This window comes from Biomphalaria glabrata, chromosome 10 (assembly GCF_947242115.1).
Source record: "Biomphalaria glabrata chromosome 10, xgBioGlab47.1, whole genome shotgun sequence".
In the NCBI taxonomy this organism is placed as follows: domain Eukaryota; kingdom Metazoa; phylum Mollusca; class Gastropoda; family Planorbidae; genus Biomphalaria; species Biomphalaria glabrata.
In genome coordinates, this window is record NC_074720.1 from 9,798,645 (window position 1) to 9,807,712 (window position 9,068).

Below are 9,068 nucleotides of genomic sequence, written 5' to 3' on the forward strand. Positions count from 1 at the left end.
GGGTGACGATTGTATTTTTGTCTCAAGTCCAATGGCAATGTATAACATTTTACAAACAAACATTCTACTGGAAAATTGGAAAATGGGCAATGAAAAAAATGGCTGTGACGGATTTTGGGAGTCAGCTACTTAGTTCGGGTCTCAAACAAGGAAATCCTATGCCGAACTGGGAGTCGACCACTTAGTAAGGTTGTGACAGAGCGTCGCATGAAGTTTGCGAGACATGTTCTCCGACAAAATGAACTACGCATACCAAGAGTTGCGATGACATGGAGGCCAATATTATAATTGCATTTATTTAAATGTGTTCAAATTAATGAAAGCTAAGAGCATCTTATTATAATTCAAGATTATCTACCTTACAATTACAATTTTTAAAAATAGAACAAAGAAACATTAACTTCAAGCGCATTAATGAGTTGTGTAGGTCGGCTAGTTGCATAACAATTAAGAGTTATCTGGGGGTAATTAGAAGGCTGAGTTCAAGAGACTTGTATTGAATCATATCATGAATGTTTAAAAAAAATATTATCTCAGCGATAGCCGAATTTGCCTAAATGAAATTAAGTCATTAACCTTGTGCATTTGTAATTAGTGATTGATGTAGCCTATATATAAAACATCCGTTCAAAAGGTCGAAGATTTCATGCGCAGTGCAAAAAATTACAAAGCAAAGAAAATATTTTTAAAAAGAGTACTGACGTGAAGGTTTCAAAAGATTTAGAGTCGACTGAAGTAATTTATGGAAAGCTATTTAACTATATTCATAAAATGAAAGTCAAAAATACAAAAAAAGAAAAAGAACATAATAAAGCATTAGAAGGGCTATAATATAATAAGGAGGACATTAGACTCGGGAGATATAAGAAAAGTACAGTGAATCAAGTGACAACGCAGACCCATCTGTGACCTATATATTTTGTTACAAACTACGCACACTAAAGCAATTTCTGCCGGGTGATCTATTTAAGTTTTCTTTTCGGCTTCTTTGTCTGTTGTTACAACAGAAAACTTTTGTTTCCGAAGTAGATCGTATAAATCAGTGATGCCCAACCTAATTCGACCTTTAGGCCATTTAATTTCTGACACTCGTGTCGCGGGCCACATAAACGAAAAGGTAAAAAAAAATCAAATCAAATTTACCTGAATATGAAACTAATTGATTAGAAACCCATGGATCTAGAACCGATACTTACGTTATGGAATTGGATATCTGAAGCTTTTTTTTTTTCAAGCGCAAGAAAATGGCTTAATTTCTGTACTTTAAATAAGAGCAACATTGTAGCAAGCTTTACAACCGTCTCATTTTCTTGTCGCTTGTTCATAAATATTCCTATCGATCCTCCAATCTGTAGGCCTAGTTTAACAATCTTTTATTCGCGGCTCAAACCAAGAATGTCGTCATGTTTGTTTCATACTGACGTTCATATGTTGTTCTTTGTTTTTTTTTTTAAATAGCCACACTTTTCTTTGCAAATCAAACATGTTGGCCTATTATCAGCTCCAGAAAAAAAAGTTACGATCCGTTTTCTTTTTCTGGTAGATTCTCATCACATAAACACACAGATGTTAAAGGTCATGGTACCAATCAATTAAAGAAAAATGTAGGGCCCTACTCTTGGTGCCAACATTTCGGCGGGCCGGATCTGGCCCGCGGGTCATATTTTGGGCATCACTGGTATAAATAACTAAATTTCATATATTACAATGGACATTTATATTAAAATTTCAAAACATGGCCCTGATAAAATATACGAAATTCAGTAATCTCTCACCCTTCTATCTTATCCTTTCGATTTATTGTTATTCGGCGACGCATTTCAAGGCTCTGCATTCACGCATCTCCAGATTCAAACCACTATGCATCTCTGGATTCATGCCATTACCTAAACATGTCGTTAGTGAAACTTTTGGAAGAGTTCTCCAGCTATACCTCTCGTAAAAAAGAGGCAGAAAAAGCGATGGGAAGACATAGAATGGTCAGGCCTGTCATTGAAATAGATTCTAGTCTTGACAAATGACAGAGAGGCATGATGAGAGATGGTCGACAGATCATGTGTGGTGTCCCATCGTTTCAACAACGGTAGGTGGAGGTGATCTTTCGAAAGCATTTTGCTGCAGTTGACCTTCTCTACCCCAGTGAGGACTGCTGATGGTTTTTTAAACGTTTTCGTTGCAAGATTCTATTAAAACCGTTTTCCTTTTGGCTTGTTACATGTGATTGCCTTAAGCATCTTTAGTGTCCAAGCCTCTATTCTCAAGAACAGCGCTGTTTGCTGTGCCCACGATGGATCTTAACTATTTGTAGTGAACACTTTAGAGAAAATAGAAGTTTTACTTATGAGTGCCTTTCTGTATAGCACGCACGTATCAGGAAGCTTATGAGAACCAATGCCTTTTTTTTTTTGCTGTATAACTGTTGAATCTAATGTACTTCACGTCCATTTAAAAAGGTTAAATAAAAGAGTAAAACTGAGACCTCAGCCACTGGACCCTTGATTTATATACTTTATGTGGCACCTCCGTGAAAACGCCCGCCCGGGGAAGCGGAAGGGCCAAGAACCAGAGCAAACATTGCTCCCAGTGAGCTACCACTGTATGCTCTAGCGAGTGTACTTGCAGATGGTAAGGATGTGAGAAAGGCTTGATAACCAGTCCGAAACACACCGCTTCGTTCCCCAACGGGGCCATACGGGTGGTGATGGTCCCCTCACAGGTACGGTGTCACATTATAGGCATAAGGAGGCCACCCCGTGGGCTCGGCTCAAGGGACCGTGTCCTACGACCAGACGGATGTGATTAAATGATCATCTAGTCGCATGGAGACTCCAGACAGAGGGGTTGGTGAAGAGCCGATTCCTCATCCTGGCCACGGGATAAAATCCTTTCCCGAGTCACATGGTTGGTAAAAGGAATGTGGTCATCTCGAACCATTCGTGGACATCTAAACGAACCATACGTGGACATCTAGACGCAGACGGCGAAAGCAAATCTTAATCGGCCACCAGCGGACAATTGTTATGCTTGCCCTAGATATTGCAAAATATGTAATCAAGCCTTTTTATATTATATTATATTATATTATATTATATTATATTATATTATATTATATTATATTATATTATATTATATTATATTATATTATGTAGATAAAGATAGATAAGATAAAGTTTTAAAGACATGAAATATCTAAAAAGTTGGATGAATGGATGCCTAATCCTATAGTATGTGCTCCGGACTGTAGTTTCGATGGCCCATGATTCGAACCCTTAGCCGCTACAATCACCCTTCGTTTTGTGTGAGGTTCGGCTAGTAAGTAATAATATTCAATTCTGAAGGAATATTCGAAACATATAAACAAAAACTCAAACACCAAACGCAATTAGATGTAAGTCTTATAACAGAAACTTGTAAAACAAACAAAACACACATTCAGAAACAAGTGCTGATTTATTGACACTGAAAGATAAACAAGAGAATCAGTAATTTACACATTCTAGTATCACAGAAGTCTGCCGCTGCGGCTTACACCCCTCATCCAATTTAAGACTTTCTACTGCCGACCCTCCTCCATTGTCCTCACTGCGTCTTCATACCCTCACTATACCCGTCTCTCTCTCTCTCTCTCTCTCTCTCTCTCTCTCTTTCTCTCTTACTCCGCCTATTGATGAATTAGAACAGAGTGAATAATACCACCAAGTTCCCCCATCCCTTTACCACTGTTATTAATGACCTTTACTGGTTTCCCCCTTCCCCCTCCACCCCACACACCACAGCCCACAATGGTACTGGACTATCTTTGTTATGCACCATATTAGGTGTCCTTTCAATATACCAACTAAATATAAATATATCCCGCCCCCACCATTTCTTATTTTCGCCTTTCACCTTAAGCCCCCCCCCCTAACCCCCAGCCCTCCCACCTTCCATCCAAGCTATCAAATTAACGAACTGGCTCTTCACACTAGCCGATCCAAACAATTCTGTCCGCCATTTATTTTCTTCAGTACCGATGTCCACATCCTGAAAGGACTTTGGAATGACCCAAGGTCCACTAGGTTCTCCATTCTCTACTGCCATTATGTCCAATCGTATATATCTCTGTATTACTTCAGGACTGCTTTTTTTTTCTTTCTTTTGCTTATTGGAAAATAACTTTTTATTAACTATATTATTAAAAAAAAAAGAATATTTGTCTAGTCACATTTATAACGGTGAAGTGGTATTTCATTGCTGTATAAGGCGTTGACGTGTTACGTTGACTGATCAGATTATTCCAACGACTATAGGCCCTAATAGAATTAAAAGTTCAGAATCTCTCCTTTTTCTATACTAGTTACCAATGAAAAAAGAAAAGATCTCTAAGAGTTTGTGTTATAGCACAAACTCGGAGGCGGCCTCAAACAGATCGGCCCAGGGACCAGGAATTTTCAAGCTATTTTCTTGTTTTGCAATAACAGCAGACCTAGTTCTAGATTCTTAATGACTCAATTCTCAGTGTAATCTGACTAAATTGAAATATAAAAGCATTACAAAAAAGAATAATTATTTTAATGAAGTAATAAACTATGATGAACTAAAAAGCAATTTGCTTACGAAAGAAAACCACGGACCCCATAGGATATTACACCATAATAGACATAGACGTTCCAAATCGAACTGACAAACTGTTTGATATCAGTATTTGGTGTATTTTTAATATACATCTCTGTACAGTAAACATTTTACTAGTGTACATGTGTAAATGTAAATGCGTGTTAAGTGCTTAAAAAAAACCAACATCAACATTAGCTTTGCACTTGAGATGTTTTCTTTAAAAAAAAAAACTGGACGAGTGAAATGCGCTCTGGACTGTCGTTACGAGGAACATGGGTTCGAGGCTTCGAGCCCTGCAAACCGCCATCCCCGCCGCTCTGCTGAAGATTAGGGCTAGGATTAGGTTTCTGAATGAACATTCGGTCGGTGCACGTAAAACAGACCAAAACCAATGTTACCCAACTAAGACTTTTAATTAAGAGATTTTAATGTATCGGGCTGACCTAAGACTCGATTCCCAAACGTCTAAGAATCTGGATAACACAATTCGTCTTATCGCTTATAAATAGATCACAAATTGATTCTCCATCTCCTGAAGTGGAGGAGTCAAGCTGGAAGTAGTTAAAACTATGCAGTGCAAATTTATTTACTAGCTGTCAGGACTTCAGTGACTACACTCCCGTAAATTGCTTTTGGTGACAAGATATATTCTGTTTTTTCTTCCCTTTGCCACGCCGGATCGTTTGGCTCCCTCAAGCTCGGTACGCCCTTGCACCCCATTGTCTACGTACCGTAGGAGGCGTCCTTCCCTCTTGTCTGAAAAAAAAAATAAATGCCGTGTGGCCGGACTATAGATACGCCAGGATGAGACAGGGGAGATAAATCTTACAGACTACCGCTACGAAATCAACACATTGAAATCTTGTCTTTTGTGTGTGGGTTACCTCCCCCGATATTGACTCCGCTGACGTACGCGAGTCCAGATGAGAGTGACAGGTTTATTGTCTGCTACCAAAGAAGACACAGAGGCGGTACGCCATCAGGAGATGCTATAGCTAAAAAAAAAAGTACATAAACAATACATGTAGTAATACCGAAAACTAAAGAGAGATGATTCCAGAAAGTTATAGTAATTGTTAAACTCTTTTTAAGTCTACAATGCCATCATCAAATCGACTGTTGTTTCTTGTTGGTGTGATTTATCTAAAGGTTGGTCAGTTGCAAAATTAGATACATATATTTGTTCGCCAGTACATTTCAATCGTGGTTTATTCTTGTGCAGAGCACTATCGAAAATCAAATGTGATAGTATGTAAGGATTAGTCGCGCTGTAAACTTCTTCATGTGTTGAAATATTCACATTGCAGTCACTTGCGCATCTAAGGGGGGTGATAGGGGCGATCGACCCCCACCCCCAATCGGCCGAACCTGGACGAATTTTACTAAAGAAATCATACAATTTGTATACGAATTTATTACTTATGTTATTAATATGTAACAATTATTTATATTTCAACCTATTTTATAGATCATTTCGCCACCCCCCCCCCCTCTAGTATGTTGGCAGATTTAGTGGCGTGGTAAGGGTGATGACATCAATCCTGCCCCCCCCCCAACCATAAACTTTCGAGTTGGGGGGGGGAGGTTCCAATTTATATGTAGAAATCACAGCTTGTCAACAGAATCAATTAAATATCTATACTATGAAAAACGTGTTATCGACATTTTAACCAATCTTTATATTATGTCGTTTCGCAGTTGGCCGATGAGTGTGGTAGGCGGGGGCTAATACATCTACTGCCCTTCCCACATAAACCCTTTTGTTAAACTAGAAACGCTACACTTAATAAACAACACCAACACGCCAGATTCATGAGTCTAGTTATTCACACACTCTCACAGTACGAGGTTACACGCAACACTATGATATGAACTTTCTTAGCAAGGGGGATACACAGTAATAACAAACACATAAACACAATGTCAACACCTTAGAGTTGGGGGGCGGTCCTATTTTTTTGTGGAGAAATCATAGTTTGTAAACAAAATTAGTTGAATATCTATGTAATATAAGCTACTTATTGATATTTGAACCCGTTTGTATATTATGTCGCAAACACACTCTAATCACAAAATTTATCATTAGTAAATATAAAATGAAAAAGGGTTGTACCAGATGGGAGAGGCGATACATGCAGCCACCCTCCGCCCATCGGACAAACCAACATTTTTTCTTTTGTATTTTAGTTAAGAAATTACAAACTAAAAAAATATCTGTCCCTAATATAATTTATATACGCTATAAAATTAATTTCTTATATCGAGCTGCCCACTGCTTTTATTAATGCCAAACGTCATCATTAGCAGAAATTAGAACAAGGAACAAGCACTGCTACTCGATTGATCGTTTTAGCTCTACCGCCCATTCCCTTTTCAGACGAAAACATGACGATTTAAAACAGAATAGTTAAATATGGCGACAGAGTTTATGTTATTGCACATGAATTTATCATAATTATTTTAAGAAATACTTAGTTTTGAAAACTTTAGAATTCATAAGATTTTTTTCAGTATAATAGTAACAAATGAAAACCCAAATATTGTTTTCCTAGTCGCATTATTCCAATCTCTACTCACTCTGATACTTTTATACTGTATAAATATATTTGGGACAATATCTCACAATTTATGATTGAATCCTAAAAATGCACACAAAAAAATTAGAGTAGAAGCTAATTAGTCCATTAAATTTCTCCTCCCACTTTCAATTTTTTTTTTGTTTTGAGCTTTGAATTATAGTTCTGTAACAAAACAAAGTTACAAGCAGGCCTATTGAACAAATGTATCACTTACAAATGGGCTTTTTTTTTAAATATTGTTTTTTTAAATATATTTTAATTGGACAATGCTCCTCGTAGCCTTAATCTAAATCTGTGGGGTATTTTATCTTTTTAAGTAACGAATAGGTTGTATTTGCAATGTAGTAAGGGCTTTTTAAAATAAATTCATATTAGAGTATTTATGTTGGAATATTTTTCAAGTAAAAAAGTTTTTTTTAAATAAAATATTTTCGAGAGATTAACCATCGTTCTGTTGCTGTCTTGTGCTGACCAAAACTGACCTACTAAAAGAGGTCTCGCTTAACGTGAAGATAATATTACGATAAATACGCCACGTGTGCCTCGATTGTCAGTCACACTAGGCCGTTGCCCCCAAGTTACTTTATTTTTTACTAAATTTGATCTTCCTTTTTAAATAGGATGAATAATGAGCTGTAGATGTTAGGAGAATGCGTTTCTACAGTGAAGAATGTAAGAAAATGCATGGCGTAGGGGCTTTGCCCCGAATCCCACTGGGGGAGCTTACAGTGCTCCCCCATAACTCCAAGCTATTTAAGAGAAAAGACATCAAGATGACTATTTTTTTTTATTTGACGAAGGTTGAGAAACACTGTTTTTATATTCACATGTATAAATGCATTTATATATATGCTGTGTATATGCGTCCATACATAGGGTTAGGGTTTACTGAGCGTTAGGGTTAGGGTTTGGAAAAAAAATGCCCCCCACCCCTCAAAAGTTCTGGGTCCGCTAGTACTTGTAGTGCGTCATAACATGACTAAAGTGTAAATGTGGGTGATTGTCATTGTTCAGACCTCCCAATGACGTTCTACTTCCAGGCATTGCTTTCATAAACGATAGCGTGGCGTTGGTTTGCTGTAAGGACTATAATATTAATAAGGCTAGTCTTCGAGCCCGACAGCATCTCAAGATGGGAGCGTCTAGAGTCAAATTGGAAGAGTATAGTTTGTGGTAGACTCAAATACTTTTCCCATTAGTTGTTCATCAAGGAATGATGCTCTAAGAACTACAAGATTCATATATTTTGATGTATTAAAGCTGTTGATTATTTCGTGTTCCGCAAAAGAAAAAGAACGCCTGAAAGCTGCAGTACTTAGAGGACAATTACAATTATTCGATAACATTGTCCTGCTTATTGTGGAGTACAAAATTGGAAGAGCAGTCGTGCGTATGCAGCGCACATTGGTAAGTGAGCAGTAAGCTCTACATAAAGCAGAAAATATTGGAATGTCTTTTGGTGAATGTACCCATGCATATAGATTACTCAACTGTTCTGTCACATACAACATTTGTCTTATTTGTGTGAGGAGGGCCCACCAAGATATTCTTTTAATAAGCTTAGTTTAGTTAATGCTCATTTCATCCATTCAACTAGTTTCCCATATCAAGTTCTGAATGTTTATTTTTTTTTTTCAAAGATTTAATTTGGAAGTTATGAAAGGCTTTCCACTCACTTATGACCACATTAGGATATAGCCTTTTATTTTTGATTGCTATGGATCTGGCCTAATCTGAGTTTCTTTGTTAATTTTTTTAAAAAAATTCTTTGTTAATGAGGACAGTATGTGATAAAAATTATAGGTTACTATAAAAAATGCCATCTTACAACAAGCTAGCTGAAAAATTTAAATTGTCCCTCATTTAATATAGGCAACAAATAGTAAATAAGAG